At 36.5% G+C, this 23,222-nt stretch overlaps 1 pseudogene; it reads right to left on the reverse strand.

Annotated features, from left to right (window-relative positions):
* Positions 1-19,049: 19,049 nt before the first annotated feature.
* Positions 19,050-20,424, reverse strand: LOC100967319 (tubulin alpha-4A chain-like; annotated as a pseudogene).
* Positions 20,425-23,222: the final 2,798 nt, after the last annotated feature.

A 23,222-nucleotide genomic window follows, 5' to 3' on the forward strand; every position in this document is an offset into this window, starting at 1 on the left:
TGTTGACAAAATTGCTGGAAAGGTTAATGAAAATAATCTCTGTCAGGCTTTCCCAATATAGGCAGTATGTATGCACTAGAAAGAAAAAGTTCAACTTTCAAATATATTTGGGGAATAATGGGTTAAATTATTGTTCTATAAGCTGTCAGAATTCTCAGAACCCTTATTGTGTTCAGGAGATAGTGAGCCTCTCAGGAGAGAAATTAGGATATGCTACGTCCCAAACTTATTTTGCCCTGGAATCCCTTTATTTGAAAAAGAAAAAAACAAACAAACAACAACTTTTTACTGTCTCTCAAGCAAGCATCACAGAAAGTACAGGCAAAAAAAAAAAAAAAAAAGAAAGAAAGAAAGAAAGAAAGAAAATGAAAAGGTAATCTATGTGATAATGTCTGGGTACAGAATGGTGTTCATTAAATGTTAATTTAATTGGATTTTTCTGCAGACCAGTTACAGTTCATCTTAGATCTCAGTGTACAATAGTGGAAGTGGCACGGTAATCTGAACACAAGGCCAACAAGGCTAAATTCCCACAACTGTAGCTCAGCATTCATTTTCCATGTATCTCAAAGCTTTTGCCAACTGAAAATTCGTACAAAATATACCTGTTTCTAAAAGTGTTAAACCTCTTGATTTTCTGTAGCCCAAAAGACGTAATGAAATTGCCAAAAACATTTTTCATGATTGATGCAATCAATTGACAAATGTAACCTATCGAGGTGTCATATGTAATGAGCCAATATTTACATAGAATAATTATGTACATACATAATTTTAGACACACATTTATACAATGTGTTTCCCATAAGAGAGTTATCTCTGAGTATTGTGGTTGGTGTATTTAAATAGAGCAGGAATTGTATATTGAAGTTGACAAATATTTTTCATTCCTACTTTGTGTGTCAGACACTGAGCAGAAAAGTTTGAAAAGCACAACAGAATATTTTCCAACAAGATATTCATGATCTAGTGGGGAATAGTGATGCCCATGTGTACTATAAGAGATAGGAGAGAGGCAAACACTCCATGAAAACCAGAGGAGGGAGCGGGTAATCCTGGTTGCGGGGGAGGCACAACGGAAAGTTCCATCAAGAGAAGGTGACTTTTGATTTGGGCCTGATATGATGATTCTAACATGTCCAGGGAATAAAGCAGAGGATTCCAGGGAAATCATTTTGAGAAGTCACAGCCCCCTTTTCGTATGAAGTATATTCTGCAACACAGGAATACTAAAAAGTTGAAGATTACTTGGGATTGCAAAGCTGCATGCATGTTTAAAATACCGTCCTTGTCTACACTCAAGCTTATTAACCCAAGGTCAGAATTTTGAAATTCAGACTTTTAGATGCATTTGATTGAGCTTCACAATTTAAGGTTACAAGAATCAAGTCTTTTAGTATGAACTTGTTTATTCAATAGACAATCACCATAAGCTTGACACCTGGTTTCCTGATTTCTAATAATCAACTGCTATAGGATGTTGGGGCTCAGAAAACAAAACCCGAGAGTGAAGGGTTTGACAAAAGGGTCAAAGTGCAAGTCTTGTCCAGGAGGAAGTAGATAATTCTGTGTAATGAGAGAATAAAATAGGAGTAAGGAGTTGCAGGAGACCTGGACTGGGCATTCCTATTGAAGGAAGATTATGAATATTGTTCGTGCCAAGGTAAGAATTAAGTTTTTTTCTAAAGAACATAGGGTGGTATCAGAAAAAATTATGATGAAAAAGTATTTTGTTTTAGAAAAGATGCCTCTGACTTTTCATCGGGAAATATATCACAGCTGAATGAAATTTTCAAATATAAGGGATAATAATACTAAAATATCTTCCTGTAGGCACTTATAATATGCTGGGCCATGAACTATTCTATAGATGTTATTCCTTTAATGCCCTCATAGCAAGAAGACATAGAAATCATTTTCTCCATTTTAGGTATAAAGTAATGTGCTTAAATTCCCACACCTTAAAATTATAGAGCAGAATTCAAATCCAAATTTGCGTATGTCAATATTTTTAACAATTATTCTATGATAACACCCATAAAAATCATAAAATAAGTAGAAGGAAATATGGGTGAAGGATTTTTTTTACATTCATGAGGATAGGAAAATACTTTCTAAATATATATTAAAGTCAGAAAGAGAAAATACTTAAGAAAAAATGATAGATTTGATTACATAAATATTAACATTTATATAGCATAATTATAAACAAAATAGAAAAGCAAGCAACGAAATAGAAAAACACTTGCAACATGTGACAGAGACCTAATTAATCTTATATCAAGAGTTTCTAAAAATAAAAAAAATGTGGACTCCCCTATTACAAAAATAAGCAAAGGATGGAGACTACTAGTCATTAGAAGGAGAAATACTATTCCGAATATCTGTGGGTAGGCAGAATTTTTTTCCTTTTTTTTTGGTGGGGGTAGGGGGTAGTACTGGGTCTCGCTATATTGCCCAGGCAGGTCTCAAACTCCTGGGCTCAAGCTATCCTCCCACCTCTGCCTCCCTAAGAGCTGGCATTGCAGGTGTGAGCTACCACACCTGGCAGGCAGAATTTAAGGTGATAAACGTACTCATATCAAGTTGGTTGGGGTCTAACTTTGCACCCCTAACTTTCTAGAGGTAAGTTTGAGAATATGTATCATAATGTAAAGTGTGAGTTCTTTGACCCATTAATTTCATTTCAGGATATTTTCCTTAAAAAATAATTAATAAGATGCAGCTGGATGATAAATAGGAACAAAATAAGGAAATTGGTTGGGAGAAGAGAGGCTTTATAAGACTAAGTCAAAGTCTTATGGATATGAGATATCAACCCCATTTAAATGATTTTCTTTTCTTTCAAATGTTTTAGGCAGACTCTGTGGTCCTTGCTATATTCTCAAATGTAACAAGTCTACAGGGAGAGATTATGGGTCTCACACAGGGCAGTGAGCTAATAAGGGACCTTCGTAAAATTTGGCTTGGAGACATGAAATTCAAAGTCATGGCCCCTTTTTTCAGATGGAGTATATTCTGCAACACTAGAATACTAAAAAAGTTGAAGACTACTTGGGATTGCAAAGCTGCATGCATGTTTAAAATACCATCCTCACCTAGATTCAAGCTTATTAACCCAAGGTCAGAATTTTAAAATTCAGACTTCTAGATGCATTTGTTTAAGCTTCACAATCTAAGGTTACAAGAATTAAGTCTTTTAGTATGAACTTGTTTGTTCAATAGACAAACAAAGATAAACTTGACACCGGGCTTTTGATTTCTAATAACCAACTGCTGTGGAATGTTGGGGTTCAGAAAACAAAACCTCAGAGTGAAAGCCTCAGAAACAGTTTCTCTCTGACTTTCTCCTGCCCTCCTGACCCTTGCCCCTCATTTCCCCCTCTAGGCAAGCCATAGAAACTAGAATTCCTCTTTCTCTAGGCAATACAAACCGAACCCCATTTTCTCAAGGCCAGCAATAAAACCTAAAGTATTACTGTAATCTTCCACTACTTTTCTGTTAAGAGCTGGCCTTAAAGAAATCTTCTGACCTACCTTGTTGAACAGTAGGTTATGAGAGCCCCATTCCAGAAAGGATACTGATCCATACCCAGGAGGAAAGAATGTTACACAAAGAAGCCAAGAAAAATCCAAACAGACAGGCCTTGCTGGGTTTTCCCACTCAGTATACTACTATTAGATCATACCCTCTTTGTCCAATCAGATTTCTACACAGCTATCCACTCTTCATCAAATCTAAGCATCAAAATCGGCAGTTGTCTCTGTATCTTTGGGCCTTTGTTCTGAAGGTTCTTGTGTCATGTAAAATTATGATTAAATAAATTTGGTATGCTTTCCTCTCGTTAACCTGTCATTTGTTGTAGCAGTGTTGGCCATGACCCTCCTGATGGATGAGGAAAGGTTTCACTGCAATGGGTAAATATCAGTGCAGCAACACCACCTAGATATCATTGTGAAACCTCAGAATCCTCTAGTCGTTTCTCAAAGACACAATTAAGCAAAAAATGAAGTCAAGAGATGAAAAGTATTTGAACGTGAAAGGGGCTAGAGTCTATAATCTCTATGGAGATGAAGGCTATGCACCAAGGACATTTAAATAAATGGAAATGTTTTATTCTCTTAAAACTCTATCTCAGTTGTTAAAAAATAAACACAAAAAAGCATTTCTCTGTAATTTAACATCCTCCTGCTGTATCTCTTAACATAACTTTCCCATTCATTTGAATTTCTGCCAGTCAATGTCTTTGGCTCCTTATTTCCTTTTCTATTGAACTAGGAGAAGCTTCTAATCTTTGCTTTTCTCCAATAAATACGAATGCTGCATGGTTTGTGTTTCCTCCGTAAAGAGAATCGGAAGCAAGGAGCCTGCAGTAAATACTTCTAATTAAAGGTTTTTCTGACATATAGGAAGCAGCCCTTTCCTAAGTGTGTGCCCAGGGTGAATTTTTACTGCGATAAGGTGGTCACCAAAATCTCATTCAGAGTCTAATATAGATGTACACTTCCTATCTGAATCCGAGAATTTATGTTGTATTTGGATATTTAGATCTAGCCACTAATGAACAATGTTTGGAAGACAAAATTAACATATGAATAAGACTAATGTATAATATTCTATGGTTTGTTTTGGTTTTCGTTTTTTAGTGTTATGAATGTTCCTTTTAAATAAAACAGTTATATTATTCAGGAATTACTGAATGTAAACATTATTTAACCAGTTTTTATCACTTACTGCTAACACAGGACATGCAATCCAATTCAGAATCTGAATAGTTAACTTTGAGAGAGCCCAGGAGTGGTTCAAATGCTCCCCAACACATCCCATCAGCTTCCACACAGCCTTTCCCATTTCTTTTTTCTTCTGTTGTAACCTCCCACTGGGGGACCCCATCGTCACCACCTGAGTGCGGCTCTTGCCATCTCCACAGAGCATCATTATTATTCCTTATGGTCTGACATTCAATTTTGATTTCTTTGTACTGTACATCCATTTGTCTTTGAATGTTTATATCTTCTATTTGAGTTTTGGTTTCAACAGGAAATAGTTTCATTTCACAGAGAATATGCAGTCAAAAATTTAAGCTAGTTTATGAAGAAATTATTCTTGTTTTTTTCTATTTCCTGTCTCTCTCATGGCTGTTACTATTCTTTGCTTCTTGCTAGATTGTCTTGACACATATACTTAGAGGTCCCACCATCAATGTTTTCTGTTTATCCTGATTATGACTTATGGGGCTCTATTTTAGGACCACTTAATAACTGGCAAAGAGCTGGTCTAGTAGAAAGGTTGGATATAGAACTCTCAGAAGATCTACATATTTCTCAGAACATTTTCTTTCTAACTCTGCAATTTGGTGTAAAGATTTGCTTAATACACCAGATAAATGGATGCCTGGCTTGCAGAAAAACTCCTAATGCTACAGGTTCTTCATGGAGAGTTTTGGAGTTTACTTAATTTCAGAAGCTTTAGACTTTATTCTCATGTACAATCCCTTTTTTATTATCCTGCCTCCCTAATAGTCTGTTTCTTGTAAAACCTGTGTTTGAATGAATGAATAAAAAATTATTGCTTGAGGATGGCAGTTTGATATATTTCTCTAGGCACTGTTTTCTCTACTACATTACTCCCAACACCTCAACATTCAGTCTTGATTATTTTCTGACCTGAGGAAGCATCAAAACCGATTCTTACCAAATGTAGAGAGTTTTACATTTTATGTATCCAAATTTAAACAAAACTAAAAAGAACATCAAGCTAAGTAGCATAAAGTAAGGGTGAAATGTTGCTTGCCAAGATTTCAATAACTTGATCATCCTTCATAATGTAGATGTTTAATTAACTTCATGAGGTCTTGTTTTTAATCTCACCCTCCAAACAGCATGCTAAGTAACCCACATAACTAAACCTGAAACTTCAAATTACATTAATAATAGCTAACATTTATGCAGAGCTTACCATATGCCAGGCGCTCAGCAAGTATATTACATACATTATTTCTATTTAACCTTGACAACAACACTATGTGTGGGCATAACATGGAAAATTGAAGTAAATTTCTAAGCTAATAAGCAGTGTAAAACATTATTTGCAGCCCAGGCAGTCTGATTACAGAAAATACCTCATGAATTCTTAACATATGAAATTTTAACATGTTAAAAGTAAAGACATTCTTCTTTTCAGTGTCAAGTAACAAATAGTTTTAACAATACCTTACATAAACCTACATTAGTTTTCCATATCCACAATCAACTTTTTCTAATGTCCTTTTTTTGTGTTTATATTACTTTATTAAATTGTGTATAAAGCATTCTCCTAGGCATACACATTCTTTTAGTCATTATCTCAACACTCATACTCAGGAGTAAATGTAACCATCAGATAATCTTTTCTCAATGCTCATTTTTATGTCAAGGCAAGTATAGGCAGATAATACAAATGTATCTTTCTTCCTGAGGTTAACATTTTAGTTTGGTTTATTACTGTAGCCAGGGCATCCCACTCAAGTTGGACCCAGGAACCTTCCTTTGTCAAAAAGCCCACTAGTGCCTTTCCTTAGAACTATATAGAAAACAATGCTTCTGGTGCTATGAAAGAAGGAGTCTCTAACATGACTCACCCTCTTGGGCTCATATGCACTTTAGAAAGATAAGCACACAGATGCAGGCAGACACAAATCCGACCCAACATGATCTAGTGCTATAATTCTCACCTGAACTTCATGCTGTGAAGGTTCCATGGTGAAGGAAAGGATTTGTGCTCTCTGGGAATGGGATCAGGGAAAATTTTAGGGAGAGTGACTTTTGAGCTGGAATCTGAAGGATAAGTACGAGTGAAAGGCACAAAGGAGAAGTATTCTAAGTTCCATTATAAAACATGTCTTAAATGAATTAGATTCATCTACCAGAAAATAATGCCTCTCACCATACATATCCAGAGGAAAAAAGGGAAATAAAACATAATTAAATAACCAATTAATGAATTTTATAAAGAATTCAGATTTTTGAATCTGCTGTGAGCATTTCTACTTTTTTTTTTGTAAATTTGAACTTTACTTTTATTTTATTAAAACTTTACTTTTAAGTAGGAGGCAATGTGTGCTGGTTAAGAGCATGTACTCTAGAATGAGACCAAGATGGCTTCATTAAATCCTGACTCTGCTGCTTAGTAAAGTAGTTGGGTGAGGTTGTATAAATTATTTAACTTCTCTGAGCCTCAGATTCTTCCTCCAGAAAATCGGGGGAAATAACATTTATCTTAGTGGAGTGATGTGTACAGGATTTGACATGTCATGGATTCTCAAAACATATATATATATATACATATATATATGTATATATATTTATACATACATTTGAAGTCCTCAAAATAGAGAAATATCTCACATATTTTGAAGCCCACTCTGCATAGTATTTTATTTTAGGTAAAATGAGTGAATGGATGAATAATTACACAAATGAATGGAAGGAGTTAATTAAGGAGTGAGTGAATTTGGCATACTTCAATTCTGCAAGTTATAGCCTTCAAAAAAGAAAGGTGCCTGTAGAATATTTCTGTAAAGAAAAATTAAAAATTAATTATTTATTTATCAGTACATCTTGCTGTGCTATGAAGATGTGATATTATTCTGATGTTAGGGGGATATGTAGTCAAGTAATCAGAACTACATGGATCCTGTTCTGCTCCATCTGCCCTCTTTATAAACTCCCTGGAATTTTATGATAGTTTAATTGTATTATGTTACTTACATGAATATATACCTTTAAAAGTTCATATGGGTATAAAATAAGAATGCAGTGAATGAAAAAAAGTGACACTTTGGGACAAAATTAGCCAGCAGTCTAAAATGGCATATGTCACAAAGGTGAAATCTGCATTAGGACATATTCTGGCAAAAACATTTTTCCCAAGAAAAAGTAGAGAATTGCTTTGTGGGGAACATCACTGATAATTCAAAAGGGTTCCCTGTGAATAGCCTTAAAATATTATATTACAATGTTCATGAAGCATTGAAATGTTTGGATTTAGGGGAATAACTTTAATGAAAAGTTTGCTTTCATAATAGCATATCTTGCTTTTCCCCCTTAGTTGTTCTCTTTTTCTTCCTTTCTTCCTCTCTCTTAATCATGCTGAAAGGAATGTAAGGTGAGACTAATTCTATGCTGCACCAGACAGAAAGCTAATGGGATGAATGATAGGGAATGAGATACTGTGTATAAAGCTGCTTGCAAGAAGAAGATTGGAACGGCTATGGATTCATTTAAGAAGAAAGTAACTAAGAGAATTAAAGATTTATTAAAGTTAACCAAGTTGAAAGAGTGAAGACATTAGATAAATAAAGTATTTGTAGAGGGGATATTGGGTTTAGAATTGATGGAAGCAGGTTAAGTAAGACTCAAGTGACTATGGAAGACCAAAAGTTATCTATATCACAGGGCTTAAATGTGGAGCCCTATATGAAAGGGCTAAGAATTTGTGTTCATCTAAAAATCATGGCTGAAATCAAACTTGCTGAGTGTGAGTATCAAGAAATTGGGTCATTAGTGTCCAGCTGGAATTCAGTGACCAAGCCAGACTTATTATTGATATAGAGCATGCATCCTAAAATTAACAATACCTTAACTGAATATGTATTTGTCACCTAAATAGCATATGATATGTTGATGATACTTACAAACCAGGGTAAAATATAAGAGCACATGACGGGGCTGCATAAGATGTAACAAGGAATGCAATCTTACTAAGATGCACGTATCCTTCTACATGCTTTATACATATTTTTTCATTTATCTTCATTATAAACCTATGCAACAGGTACTATTATTTTCCCTATTTTGCAGATAAAAATTGAAGAACCTAAAGTTAAACAACCATCCTAGATGAGCCAGCTGGTTAGTTAAGGAGCTGATTTGACCCAGCTTCAGTACTTTAACCACTCTAGCACACTGCTCCAGAGGGACACCTCCTAAAGGCTGCACCACTCTCCTTTCATTTTTGTGGAAGGAGGGAGTGTGCTTTGTACATGATAACAACATCTATTTGTGCATATGTTCAAATTTTAACTCAGGATCTTCCTCTGTGTTTCCCTTCTGAGAATATACCCTCACCGACTGCCCAGTGCTCAGAGCCAAAAAAAGCTGCAGTCTTTGTAGATACCTCCCTCTCAAGTTTTCCCATTCAACATGTTACCTAATTCTACCAATATCACCTCACACCTACTGAGTTCAGCCAGTTCTCTGTTTCCGCTGCCCCAGACTTTTCATACCTGGACTTCTGCAAACCTTTTCTGTTGATTTTTTCCCCTAATTCTCTCTTACCCTCCCTCCCACTGCTCCCCAATATAGCCTTGGCTTTGCAGAGAAATCTTTTCAAAATATTGATTTGATCACATATCTCTCAGTTTAAAATCTTTAAATAATTTCTCATTTTTTTTGTACAAAGACCAAACTCCCTGGCATTATTTAGGATAAGCAAACTTAGCAAAAATCTCTCCAAAATTCAATGATTTAAAGATGAAAATTTATCCCTCTCTAATATAACAAAGCAGGACAAGGTCTCCAGGTTGGCAGAGGATCATGTGTAAGGTGTCATTGAGCATCCCAGGCTGAAGATGGTAAAACCTCTTTGATCACACACCTTCCAGCATCACACTGCTCTCACCATTAGAGCTCACAGAATGGAGAATGAGCCTGTGGAGGAAATATACCTGCTGCCTTGAAATCCTGTCTAGGTTGTGGTAACATCACTTATACTCATGTTTCCTTGGAGAGAAACCAGTCACATGGCCACATTGGATGCAAAGGAGACTGGGAAATGTAGTCTCTGACTGGGCAGCTACATGCTGTTACTCAAAGGGGAAACAGATTCTGATGGACAGTTAGTTTAGTCATCTCTGGTGCACCTTCTTCCCAGCTTCATTTTCTACCATCATCAACCTTGCCCTTGATTGCAGTCACAACTTTACATTTGCATGTGAACCCCTTACCTGAATCCAATTATCTTCTTCTCATACTGCAGGTATCAAGTCAAATGGTACTTGCTCAGGAAAGTCATTCCTCACCCGCAGGTTAGGTTAGGTCCTACCGTACAACATATGGTACAGACTCCTTTTCCTCATAGTACTTATCACAGTTTTAATTTCTGCATTTTACTCATGATTATTCATTATATTTCTTTGTCACTGGATTTTAAGTTCCTCAGAAGCAGAGGTCTTGCTCACTTTAGGACACCACCATATCCCTTCCTAGCACAGTAACTGACTAGATACGTAGTAACTTATTGTTTCTATGTTGTTTTTGAGTTTTTCTTAGTAGTTTTGCCACATGATACTGTGTTAGTCTTTAAAGCATTTTCCTGATGTTATCTTTTACTGCAGCCTGTACTCGCTCATTCAATAAATGTATGTCTTATGCTAGACAATGAGGTACATAGACAGTATGATGAGAAATAGAACAATGTGGTCTTTGATCTGAAAGTTTTTATTATGTAGTTAGGGAAAGGGCACAAAAATCCTTGAGTATAAAATATCTGAAAAAAGGTGTTGCTGAGTGGTATAGGATTAAGTGCTGAATGAGTAATATTGACACAAAGTATTATATAATCTCAGAAGAAGTCAGCTGAGTGAGGCCTGCTATGCTGGTGGAAAGTTTTCTAGAGGAAATAAGGGGTGGAGCTGGACCTTCACCTGTAGGTGCAGGAGCAGTGCCCAAACATTTTGAATATATATGAGACTTTGGAGATACCAGCTAAACACCTAAACTGGAGTTGGAGCTAGTCTGATATTCCTCAATAAGTCTGAACAGGAAAGTCCTTTGGGAACATCCTCTGACCTCCTGTGACCTCTTCTAGGAAGCAGCTTAGCATTTGAACTAGAGATAGGAATTGCCAATTGTCCTGGCCTGTGTCCAAGCAATTGTGTGTAAAATGGTTAGCATCCTGTGCTGTGTAACCAGCAGCATACTGTCTTGGCCTACAGTGGGATATAAAATCACACTTTAGTTGATTTGTTATAGCTTGGCCAAAGGCTATAGGTAAAAGGAACTTTCATCAATATAAAAAGTCCGAACATTTCAGACAAATCTGGAAAAAGGTTTGTGGCCATTGGAGCTGCTAGGTGGTGAAATAAAAAAATACAATATTCAGATGGGGAAAATACAGAGATGTTGGCAAGCTGAAGAATATTCCCAAAAGACTAGAAAAAATAAAGATCTCACCCCATCAAACCAAAATTAAGCAAATGGATAAGTAATTTTGCCCCTGAATAAAGGCAAATTGTAGCAATCTTTGATTGTGTCCCCTGTATTCCCCAACTCCCCTGACTCTCCTTGCCAAGCCCACCTGCCCTGTTAGAGGTTGGAAATGCCAGGCACAGCCCACTGGGAAAGCTGGCATCTATGGCAAGACATGAAACCAATGCTGACCAACTGGGACCTGAGTGGAAGGAGGCTTTGGGTTAATGCTTTCCTACTAAAAGAAACAGAGACTCAAAAGAAATCACCTCTTTTTCCTTCACTGGGTTGGTGGTGCCTGCCTGTGCCTTGTGGAACCATCGCAGCTGAATTGAGATCATGAGGGGTGACAATGCTGATGATGGGGAGGAATTCAGATGAAAAAATAACAATGGCATCACTAAACTGTGGCTCTGTGACAGACCTATCTAGCCATATCTGGCACCCTATTATGTGAAATTACAAATTCCCTTATAATTTATGTCATTTGACCTGTGTGTTCTATTACCTGCAGTCCAAAACATCTTACGTGATAGAATATTTAATCAAATGAGGTATCAGATTCATTTAGATTAAAATAAAATGTAGCATAAGAATCAAAGTAAGGATTTTTAACCTGATTTACAAAATTATTTCTTGCACATTATATTTGCTTGTACAAGAAATTAAATATATTCGGGTAATATAGTGCCAAAACATCAGAGACCAACAAATATCAATCACAGTTCTCCTCATGTATTTGAGCAACTGAAGTATTCATTCCTGTTGAATTTCAGTTTGCAGCATTTCAAAATTGATTGATCAGTTTTCTTTATGTAATACATTAAAATATACTTTTCATTCCTCTAGAAATGTAGTTGAAATTTCATGTCCTTTTCACTTTGAATGTAGAAATTTGGGTTCGTTGACCTGGCAAAAAAATGTTCCCACCCATGAAACCTGTCAATAATGACAAAATGAGCCAAGTAGAGCATTTGTAACAATTTCTCTATAAAGGATATTCTTTATACAATTTGAAAAGGAATTAAAATTACAAATGCAAAATTGAGCATAGGGTCTTGTAAGACCAAATTCAAGTGAGAGACCCTGATGTTTTACCTTCAGATGTTTTACCTTCATTAGCTTCAGGGTACAACTATCTCTGATAATCAGTTTTTAATTTAAAAAAAAAGTCAAAAGCCTCAGTCTATTCTTTAGATATCGATACCAAAATTCACATCACAGGTTCCAATCATGAAAAGCCAAAATAAATACCATTAACTTCAAAACCTGATCTGTAGCATAAAGGTTATTGGGTGAAACGGGCTCAAGGCAATCTTCCTTCTTTTTCTAAAACTGTGCCCCACAATTTTTTTCCTATAATGTCTTCTATCTGAAGTTTAGTCATAAAGTCTGTTCCCGACAGGGGAGAGAAATGAGGACATAATGGTATGATCTATGCTTCCTGCCAAGGCCGCTGCTTCGGTGATGGAGGTGCTTTGTACACTGGGTTATTGGATTATGGCCTCTGTTCCTGCCTGCATCCACCAGGGAGCCAAGCACTCTGTCTTTATTTCGTGACCCTTGTGTTTACACTATTTCCCTCTCTGTGCCATGATTTCCTCTGAGCTATCAAATACTTCTAATTCCTATCCTCGGCCTGTGTGCTTCCTGCCAACTCCCAGGGGCAATCAGTCGCCTCCTCACTTCTTAGATTCTGCCTGCCAAACTTCCTGCTCAAACATGTAACTGTATACACACACACACACACACACACACACACACACACACACATATCCAATTTTTATGTCCCTTCTTATGGCTGTCTTCTAAAGTTGAAGAACTTTGAAACTATAAACTGTTTATCCTTTCTCTTAACTACCAAAACTTCCTTCTTCTTCTCCTTTTTTTTTTTTTTTTAATGCAACACCTTTTAACTCATTTAAGGCTGGCCTCAGTGTCTGTATTCCTCCAGCATGTTCATTTTGCAGTGGAAAGTTTTCAGGAAAATTGGACTTTACCCATTTATAGACTTCAAGCCTTATATTTTATTCATTTGGAATGGATTTTAAAAATGGGTTACTAATTTTGAAGGTTATTAATTTTTTGAAAGTGACTTAAATAAGTAATTTCCTGTTTGCTCCCCTAGTGGCCCCATGAATTGTGCTTGAATTGTTTTCTCATCTCATGATCCAGTAGACTGAATTATTAGGGCAGGATTAGGACCATGTACATCTCAGTACAGCCTTAGCACCTGGTTCAAGGACTGGAATATAGTAGGTGCTTGATGATTCTTTGTGGAATGGAATGAAAGAGAAAAATATTTAGTGTATTTAAAATTTGTTTTAATTATTAGAATAATTATATTGTAGAGGTAAATTTTTTAAATACGGAAAATTTAGATTTTCTGTATAATCAGATTGTTCAGATTTCCTCCATGTCTGTACCTAAAACCACCAAAAATTATAATTTTTAAATGTGAATTTAAATATTTCATTTCATTTACTATCTAAAATGCTTGAACTGCTGATGGCTCATTTTCATTTAGTCCTAATGTCCTGGTTACTTTTTAAAGTAAAATGTTATTTTACTTATATATCATAGAGATGGCAATTCATTCATAATTTGAGTTTCTTTCTTTACATGTCACCCACATCTCTGTTTACTTACCTGATGCTTCTGCTCTTTCCTTTTTTCTCTAATTGTTATTACTAATAACAGTGTTAAGAAATATATACATTTCTAATTTCCAACAAGTAAGCCTAGCTCATATTTTTAATTGTTAAAATCAGGTCTAATTTTGAAGTGAATGCACACAAGTAATGGGTCCTTGCTATTTCCACACATACATCATGAATTTCATGAAGGTAATTAGTAAGCAGAATAAGAGAAAATTCCACACATCCCTTCTAAGAAAGAGGGGCATTGGAAAGTTTCAAACCCAAGTGGTTTCAAATCCAGCTCTGACATTTAGTAACTGTGTGTTATTCAGGAGTTACTTAACTTCTTTGAACTTCAGTTTTTTCATTAGGAAAATAGAAAACATAAGGACCTCAACTGGTGGTTAGCAGGATAAATGGTATTAAAATACATTAATTATTTAAGTCATGGTAGATTATATATTGATATTATTATTTTGTGGACTTTTAAAGTCAAATAGACAACCAGCTATAAATATCAGAACTTGATTTTAAAATGAAAAAGAAAAACTATATTTAAATAATCTATTCCAGGCCAGGCACAGTGGCTCATGCCTGTAATCCCAGCAATTTGGGAGGCTGAGGCGGGCAGATCATATGATGTCAAGAGTGCAAGACCAGCCTGCCCAACATGGTGAAACCCTGCCTCTATTAAAAATACAAAAATTAGCTGGGTGTGCTGATACACACCTGTAATCCCAGCTACTTGAGAGGCTGAGGCATGAGAATCGCTTGAACCTGGAAGGCAGAGGTTGGAGTTAGCCGAGATTGCACCAACGCACTCCAGCGATAGAGCGAGACTGTTTCAAAAATAAATAAATAAATAAATAAAAAGAATAACATATTCCAAATATTTTGTCTACAATGTACTTACAATGTTAAGATTATTTACAAATTCATGTTCTTATGTAAGATTTTGATATTTTATAGGTAAAAAATGAAATATATGTGTTCATGTATGAATTAAGGTATTATTTCTACATACAAAAAATTTGCAGAACTAAGAAAATTACCCTGGGAAACCAAGAGGAGAAACACACTTTTATTTGCATTAGGTGGATGTCTCAGACACAGCCAAACCTGTATCTAATCAGAATAGGCAGTTCCTGAAATTATAACTTTGAGGTTCTAAAAAGCTTGAACATTTTAAAAGAATTTCTGTTTTACATGATTGTTGTACATTTTAGCATGAGTGATTCCTGCTTAGCTTTTAAGCATGCCAATTCCATGAGTGTGGTTAACTCATAGTTCTGGACTGCCTATTTCAGAACCATTTACAATTGCTTTCTCATCTTCTACTGTGAAAACTCCACAGATAGGGCTTAAATACTCAGGTTCCACACACACTTCTGGCTAGCAGTGACCTGACCATGTGATCCAGCTCTACACTCAAAGATTGAGTAGCTTTCCTGCTGAGAAATGTTTTTTAAAAGTGGTTTACAGAGGGCACTGACCTTTGGTTTTTCTCTTCCCACTTCTTCTGGCTTCAGCCTGGATAGTGGATGTGAGCTTGCAGAGCAGCAGCCATGTTACAACCTGAGACAACGTACACAAGACCTGGCCTGTACACTCTGAGAACAACGGAAGAAGAAAAAAACAAAATTCTCTGGAACCCTGGACTACTAACCCCTGCTTCTCTCTGTTAAGATAGATAATTCTTGTGTATCTAAATCATTGCACAGACTTCTGGTTGGTTAAACCTGAATTTAATCCTAATTGATATGAGCTTCAACCCAAGCACAGAAGAAACGAAACATGATTTAACGACTATTTTCACAGTTCTCTTAAGGATGGTACATATCACACACCATTCTAGGCACACTGAAATAAAATTAATTCATTACAGAAAATATATTATTAGGACATTAGAACCTAGTTCTCTTCCAGGTCTGGTTGAGAAAGATTGTACCAAACCCTGCTATATAAAATACAGCCTGTAGACCAACAGCATAGGCACCATCTGGTAACTAATTGGATGCCTAGAATCTCAGAATTCTCCCTCTTCACCTACTGAATCAGAATTTGCATTTTAACCGTGATTCCCAGATGATTCATATGTACCATAAAGTGTTTTAAATGCTGGATGAATTATGAGTTCCCGAGGTCAAAGGAACAGTATTAAAAAAATCTTTTCTATCTCTATTTCCCGGTACAATGTCTAGACGGAACATAATAAGCCCAACCAAATATTTGATGAATGAAACATAACACTGGCTCAGTGTCAAGTATTAAATTCCATTATAGGTTTGATTATCACAAATCTAACTATTATTTGCAAAGCTGAGCTTATGACTATGAGCAAATGAATGAATAATGAGACAGATATCATGAAAAAAGGAAAAGTGGTTAAGAAGTTACAAAGCATATAATGAAAGAAATCACAGGCTCTAGATGTGCACTGAAATTAAAAGTTTTAAGGAACATAGGCCCCTGTAACAGAAAGTTAAAACTGGAAAATTAATGGGTAAGTAATGGGGATCTGTCCTTGCCAACATTCATTATATTACCTAGAGCTGTCTTGATTTGTCTATTTTAGGTTCTCCTATTTGGGAGAGTGGTGGACCACTTGACTCTGACGAAAGCTAAAAATGCTGTCTCAGGAGAGTGCACACATACACACAGACACACAGACACACATACACACAGACACACATACATACACACAGACACACAGACACACATACACACAGACATGCTTAATTCAGTTTCAGGAAGTGCTCAGACTTTCTAAAACTTAGCTATCGAAGAAGGTACAGTGTACTTCAGGTAAAGAGCCCTTCATGATGTTTGAATTTTCTACATTACAAGTTAAATAAATGATGGTCTATGAAATCTAGAAATGATTTGGAGAAACAGACTTAGTCTCCCTCCTTACATATTCCACATCCTAAATTAACTTTTGACTGAGGGTTGAATTGTGGCCTCCACTCCACTGCAAATATATTGAAGTCCTAACTCTGGTACCTCAGGATGTGACCTTATTTGGAAATAGGGTTGCTGCAGATATAATTAGTTCGATGAGGTCATACTAAAGTAGAGTGGGCCCTTATCCAATATGACTGATGTCATAGTGAAGAGACACAGAGACAGATGCGCGAGGGGAGAACATCAGTGATGATGCAGCCCTAGATTGAAGTGCTGTATCTGCAAGCCCAGGAACACCCGCGGCCACCAGAATGTGGAAGAAGCGAGGAAGGATCCTACCCTGGAAGTTTAGGAGGGGGTATGATTCTGCCTACACCTTGATTTATGACCTTGAGACTCTAGAACTGTGAGAGAAGAGATTTCTGTTGTTTTAAGCCCTCCAAGTTTGTGGAAATTTGTTACAGCAGCCCTAGGAAATAGTGGGAAAACATAATCTAGAATTATAATAATTGATTTCAAAGTGTCTGTCGTGGTTATTAATAAAAACTTTTATTCAGAAGGTATTCACTGATCTTCACTATGTGAATTCACTGATCTTTAATTTGCCATGTAGCATACCCAAATAAATCAAGAATAGACTCTTATTCTTAGAGAAAAGATAGCCTAATTTTAATTTAAAATTTACTTAGTTGATCGGGGTTTCAGTTCTTTCATCAATGAAATGGACATTAAATGTTTAACATTAAAATTGTCTCTGAGTTCCTCTCAGAGTTCCTATCAGAATTTCTATCAGATATATATAATTGATTGGCAGTTTATTTGCTAAGAAATTATTTAAAATGAATTGTAGATACTTAACCTAAAGAAGAGAAAACTAGCTCTCTTCAATTAGTTGAAAGGCAATTAACTAGAAGAGTTATTGTTGTGTATGACCTAAAATGATAGACGGGAACTCGCAGAGATGAAATTAGACTAAATATACATAAGAACTTTTTAATTATTTTAGCTTTAACAATATATTCTGGCCCTCAAATTAATAAGTTCTTGGTCTTAAAACTTGTTTTGCTGAAGAGTCATTTGCCAAGATGTCTTTAAGGGTTTCAGTAATTCCCAAGTTGGTTGGAAGATCATATCTTCCAAACACTATGGGATCAAAAAGGGTATATTTGGAAGATTAATCACTCTGGAGATAAAATGAACTTCAAATCCTGTATCTGTTCCTTAGTAACTATGTAAACTTAATTTCTGAATATCATGTTCCTCTCCTGTAAATACAGATATTAATACCCACATTAAAGTATTGTTTTGAATTATAAAATAATGCATACCAAGTGTATAGTCATTAGTTGACAATAAAGTCTGATTCTCTCCTATGCCCTGTAACTCTATGTGTTTTTATATTTGCTACTGTTTACTATGTTAGGATACAAAAATAAACTCCTAAATAAAACAAAAGACCACCATTAAATAATATTTTAAAACAATTATTCAGAAAGATAAGTAATAAAGTATTACCTACTGCCACATGTTAATTTTTATAGTTGTGGGGATGTAGAAGTTTGTCACCAGCCACTCAGGTTTTTTCTACATTTGATCCTTAAGGGGAGCAACAGTACTTTCCTCAGAGCATTTAGAATAGAAAGTCCTGAACAACATTTTGAAGGTATAGGGAAAGAGCAAAGGTTCAAAAACATTGCTAAGCTCTGATCCTTAGAAGCACCAACAAAGTTCTGAGTAATTTGACAACAAAACCAGCCTCCAATTATTTTATCTTTAAAAGCAATTACTTCTTCATGACAATTATTCACATATTTTTAATTTGCAAAAATATTCTCTTTATAGTGAGCATATATGGAGCTGTATACTCAGCTTCTTTAATTTAGCTGCGGTGTGGTATAATTTTATAGTTATTTTGTTTTCAGATTTCATGTTCTGGATGTGGATATTAATGTAGCAATAGTCTGCTTTTTTTTTTCACTAGAGATAGGCTGTTTGCCCACACATTCCTGAAAGCAACATGAAAAAAAAAAGGCCCATCAAGTACCCTTTGCAAAATCTACATATTTTCCTATGCTTTCTCTGTGTAAAGCAATGCAAATTACAAAATATTTTAAAATGTATATCTATCCTTTTGGGTGTTAAGTTCTGTTTTGCTGAAGCTACTAAATCCTTCTGTTTTATTTATTTATTTATTTATTTATTTAAACCATGCAAGGAGACTGTTTATTTCCAAAGGATTTTGCAATAAACATAATGAATAGGCTCCAGGCAGCTGTTCTATTCTTCTCCCTCATTCTCATCCTCAGAGGAGTCGTTGCCTACTTCCTCATAATCCTTCTCCAGGGTGGCCATATCCTCCCTGAGCCTTGGAGAACTCACCATTCTTCATGCCCTCACCAGCTTCCCAGTGAACAAACGCCCTCTTGACATACATCAGCTTGAACTTGTGGTCCAGGTGGGCCCAGGCCTTGGCAATGGCAATTGTGTTGTTCAGCATGCACACGTCACACTGTACCTTGGCCCAGGTCACCCCCAGGCACCACAGTGGGCAGCGGTTAGTTGATACCAACCTTGAGGCCTGTGGGGCAGCAGTCCACAAGCTGAATGCTGCACTTGGTCTTGATGGTGGCAATGGCAGCATTGACATCCTTGGGTACATCTCTGTGGTACAACAGACAGTAGGCCATACGCTTGCCATACCACTAAGCCATATTCCCTAAAGTGCCATACCATCACATTTTGCCATCTGGCTGGCAGGCTCAAAGCAGGCATTGGCGATCCCTGCCAAAAACAGCTGTTGTGGTACACCTTCTCTGCAGATGACTGGCACATAGGTGGCCAGGGGGATATAGATGTGAGTGCTGGCCACCAGGTTGATCTGAAACTCTGTCAGATCCATGTTGAGGGCCTTGTCAAAGTGCAGAGAAGCTGTGGTGGAGGAGATTACTTTGCTAATGAGACAGTTGAGGTTGGTGTAGGTTGGGGACTCAATGTCCAGGTTGTGGCCGCAATTGTCATAGATGGCTTCGTCGTCCACCATGAAGGCACAAGCTGAGTGCTCTAGGGTGGTGTGAGTGAGTGGTCAGGATGAAGTTGTAGGGCTCAACTATGGCTGTGGACACCTGCAGGGCTGAGTCGATGGAGAATTACAGCTTAGATTTTGCCATTGTCACCAGAGAGCTGCTCCATCAGGAGTGAGGTAAAGCCAGAGCCAGTGCCCCTGTCAAAGCTGTGGAACACCAGGAAGTCCTGAAGTCCTGTGCATTGGTCAGACGGCTTCCAGGTCCAGTCCAGCACTGGGTCATTGATCTCTTTGTCAATGGTATAGTGACCACGGACATCGTTGTTGAGAGCATCCTCTTTTACAGTGATGAGCTACTCTGGGTGGAAGAACTGTTGTTATAGGCCATTTCAGATTTCATCAATGGCCATAGGCTCCAGATCCACAAAACAGTCAGGACACATGTTTTCTAGCACTGGTTTCACAGAAGAAGCTGGTGAAGGTCGACTATCCCCTTCACCAATGGTCTTTTCACTGGGCTTCTGCCCATCAGTTTGAATCTCATGTTCCAGGCAGTAGAGCTCCCAACAGGTTAGCATTGCCCATCTGGACACCTGCCTGCCCCATATGGACTGAAATGTATTCACACATGGCACGTGATGAGTCCCAGTGGTGTGTCTTATGTGGAGTCACGGTGATGGGTCTCAGCGAGAACTAACCCATCTTTTTAAGGACATTTTGGGTCTTGATTTAAAAAGTTTTAATTTTCCTGACACAAAAACATTGATGTTAAAATGTGCAATTCAAATATATGTGGGAGAAAAGTGAAAGAAACACTGATTCAGCCTTAAGATAAGTGTATCCTAAGAATTCATTTTAGCTCTGCTATGTATTAGTAGTATGATTCTGGACAAATTATCTGATTTCTCTGAATTTTTGTTTTCTTATTTACAAAAAGGAAATGATATATTTTTCCTGCAAATCTTAGAGTGGTAAATTTAAATTTAGTATGCATATAAAATTTCTTTGCAAATTATTAAGGGCTAAATGGATAAAAAATGTTATTTAACATGATATTATATCTTCATTGCCAATTTCCATATTTCTATTGTTTCTTTTATGCCTATCTTTGGCATAATTTTACTCAGCACCTAAGACAACGAATGATAGGCTTGGTCCATTTTATATCTGTCTTGTTATTTTGAAAGTCTGAAGAAAATAAAGACCCTAATTCACCAAATGAGGAAGATTAATTCCTCATTCAACAAGTGCATTCATTCAACAAATAATTATCAAGCACCAACTATGTACAAGAACTGTGCTGAGTGATGGGCCTGCAACAGTGAAAAATACAGACCATATTTTTCTCTTCATTCAACTTCTATTTTACTAGGTGAGACATAAAATAAACAATCTAAACAAGCAAGAAACTATATGTGAGGTGATGAGAAATGTTAAGGAGTAAAAGCAGAGCAGGAGTGAGTGCTTGTGGATGCAAGTTTATGTAGGGTGACTAGGAAAGGTTTGCTGAGTAGGTCATATTTCAGTAAAGATCTGGACTGATAAAAGTGAGGGAGTGGCCCATGCAGCTATCTGGGACAACAGGGTTACAGGCGGAAGGAACAATGTGTACCAAAGCTCCAAGGCAGAAGCATATTGGCATATTAGAGGCAGAGAGAAGGCCAGTGCACCTGGTGAAGAGTGAATAAAATGAAGAGCTGTAGGAGATGAATTTGGATAGGTAAGTGGAAGAGGCAGATGACCTACAAGCTGTCAGCCATTGTGAGAATTCAGGCTTCTGTGAGAGATAGGAAGTCATTTGCTAGTTTCATACAGAGAAAAAACAGGATCTGACCATTGTTTTAACATGATCCCTCTGGCTATGCTGCCTGGAACACAGTGAAGAAGATCAAGGTGAAACAAGGACATCATTCAAGAGGTCATTTAAATAATTATTGTTTTGGACCAAGATTTTAGTATGAAGGTAGTAAAATTGGTAAGATTCTGAATATATTTTCAGGATACAGCTGTCAGAGTTTGCTGATGGATTAGTCGTTGAGTATAAAAACAAAGTGAAGAGTGAAGAATATCTCTAAGAATCATGGCCTGAGCAATAAAATAATAGTATTACCATTTTCTCAGATGGGAAACAAAACGAAAGTCCTATTTAGGAGAATATCAGTCCCCCAGTTTTGGACATTAAAAGTGATTATTACCCATATCATAGCCACACACTTTCTCCTGGGTTCTCACTTAGGAACACAGGCAAACATTACTGACTTCTAGTGAGAAGCTTTGAGTCAACTAATAGAGGAATTCCCAAAGTATGCGGTTATTTTATTTTATTTATTTTATTTTATTTTATTTTATATTTTATTTTTGCCATAAGAGCCAGGCTTCCAGCTTTCACCATATAAATAGCAGTGAAAAAAAAAACAGTGGTTATAACTCATTTCCCTGTCAAGCCTTCAATCAATATTCTCAGCCATAGACAGTAGCCTGTCTCACCAGCAGGAAGGCAATAGTCAGAACCAGCTGCCCACATCTTTAAAAGTCCAGTATCTCTAAGTAGCAAATTTGAGGAACCCTGGAAAATTCACAGAACTCTCTGTTCTTCAACTAAATAGGAAATAACACACTCTGTGATCTACCTTTGTTACAGGGTTATTGTAAGGATCAAATAAGACAAAATGTACAATAATGTTATATAGGCACAGCAGTCATGACTCTGTTTAACAACAAAGCCATAGTGAGACTATTTTTTTTTTTGCAAATAGACCCTTATCAGCTGTAGATGGTATGACTGGAAGAATATAAGTTGTTTTTTAAAAAAATCAGTTCCAAGCAAGTTGCTTTCTTACTGATATATAATATTTATAGATATTTATAGATACATGTGATATTTTGTTACATGCATAGAATTTGTAACAATCAAATCAAGGTTTTTAGGATATCTGTCACCTCAAGCATTTATCATTTTTATTGGGCTCATTTCAAGTCCTTTCTTCCAGCTATTTTGAAATATGCAATACATTTTTGTTCACTGTAGTCATTCTACTATTGAATAGTAGAACTTATTCTTTCTATCTGACTATTTTTTTGTACCCATTAACCAAGCTCTCTTCATCCCCCTCCTCCTACCCACATACTCCTCCCAGCTTCTGGTATCTATGATTCTACTCTCTACCTCTATGTGATCAACTTTATTATCTACTACATATGAGTGGGAACATGCAACATTTCTCTTTCTGTGCCTGGCTTGTTTCACATAACATAATGACCTCCAGTTGCAATCATGTTACTGCCAATAATAGGATTTCAGTCTTTCTTATGGCCAAATAGCATTCCACTATGTATATATACCCCATTTTCTTTATTCATTTATCTGTGGATGAACACTTAGATTAAGTCCATATCTTTGCTGTTGTGAATGGTGCTGCAATAAACAT

This window comes from Pan paniscus, chromosome 3, assembly GCF_029289425.2.
Source record: "Pan paniscus chromosome 3, NHGRI_mPanPan1-v2.0_pri, whole genome shotgun sequence".
NCBI classification, from domain to species: domain Eukaryota; kingdom Metazoa; phylum Chordata; class Mammalia; order Primates; family Hominidae; genus Pan; species Pan paniscus.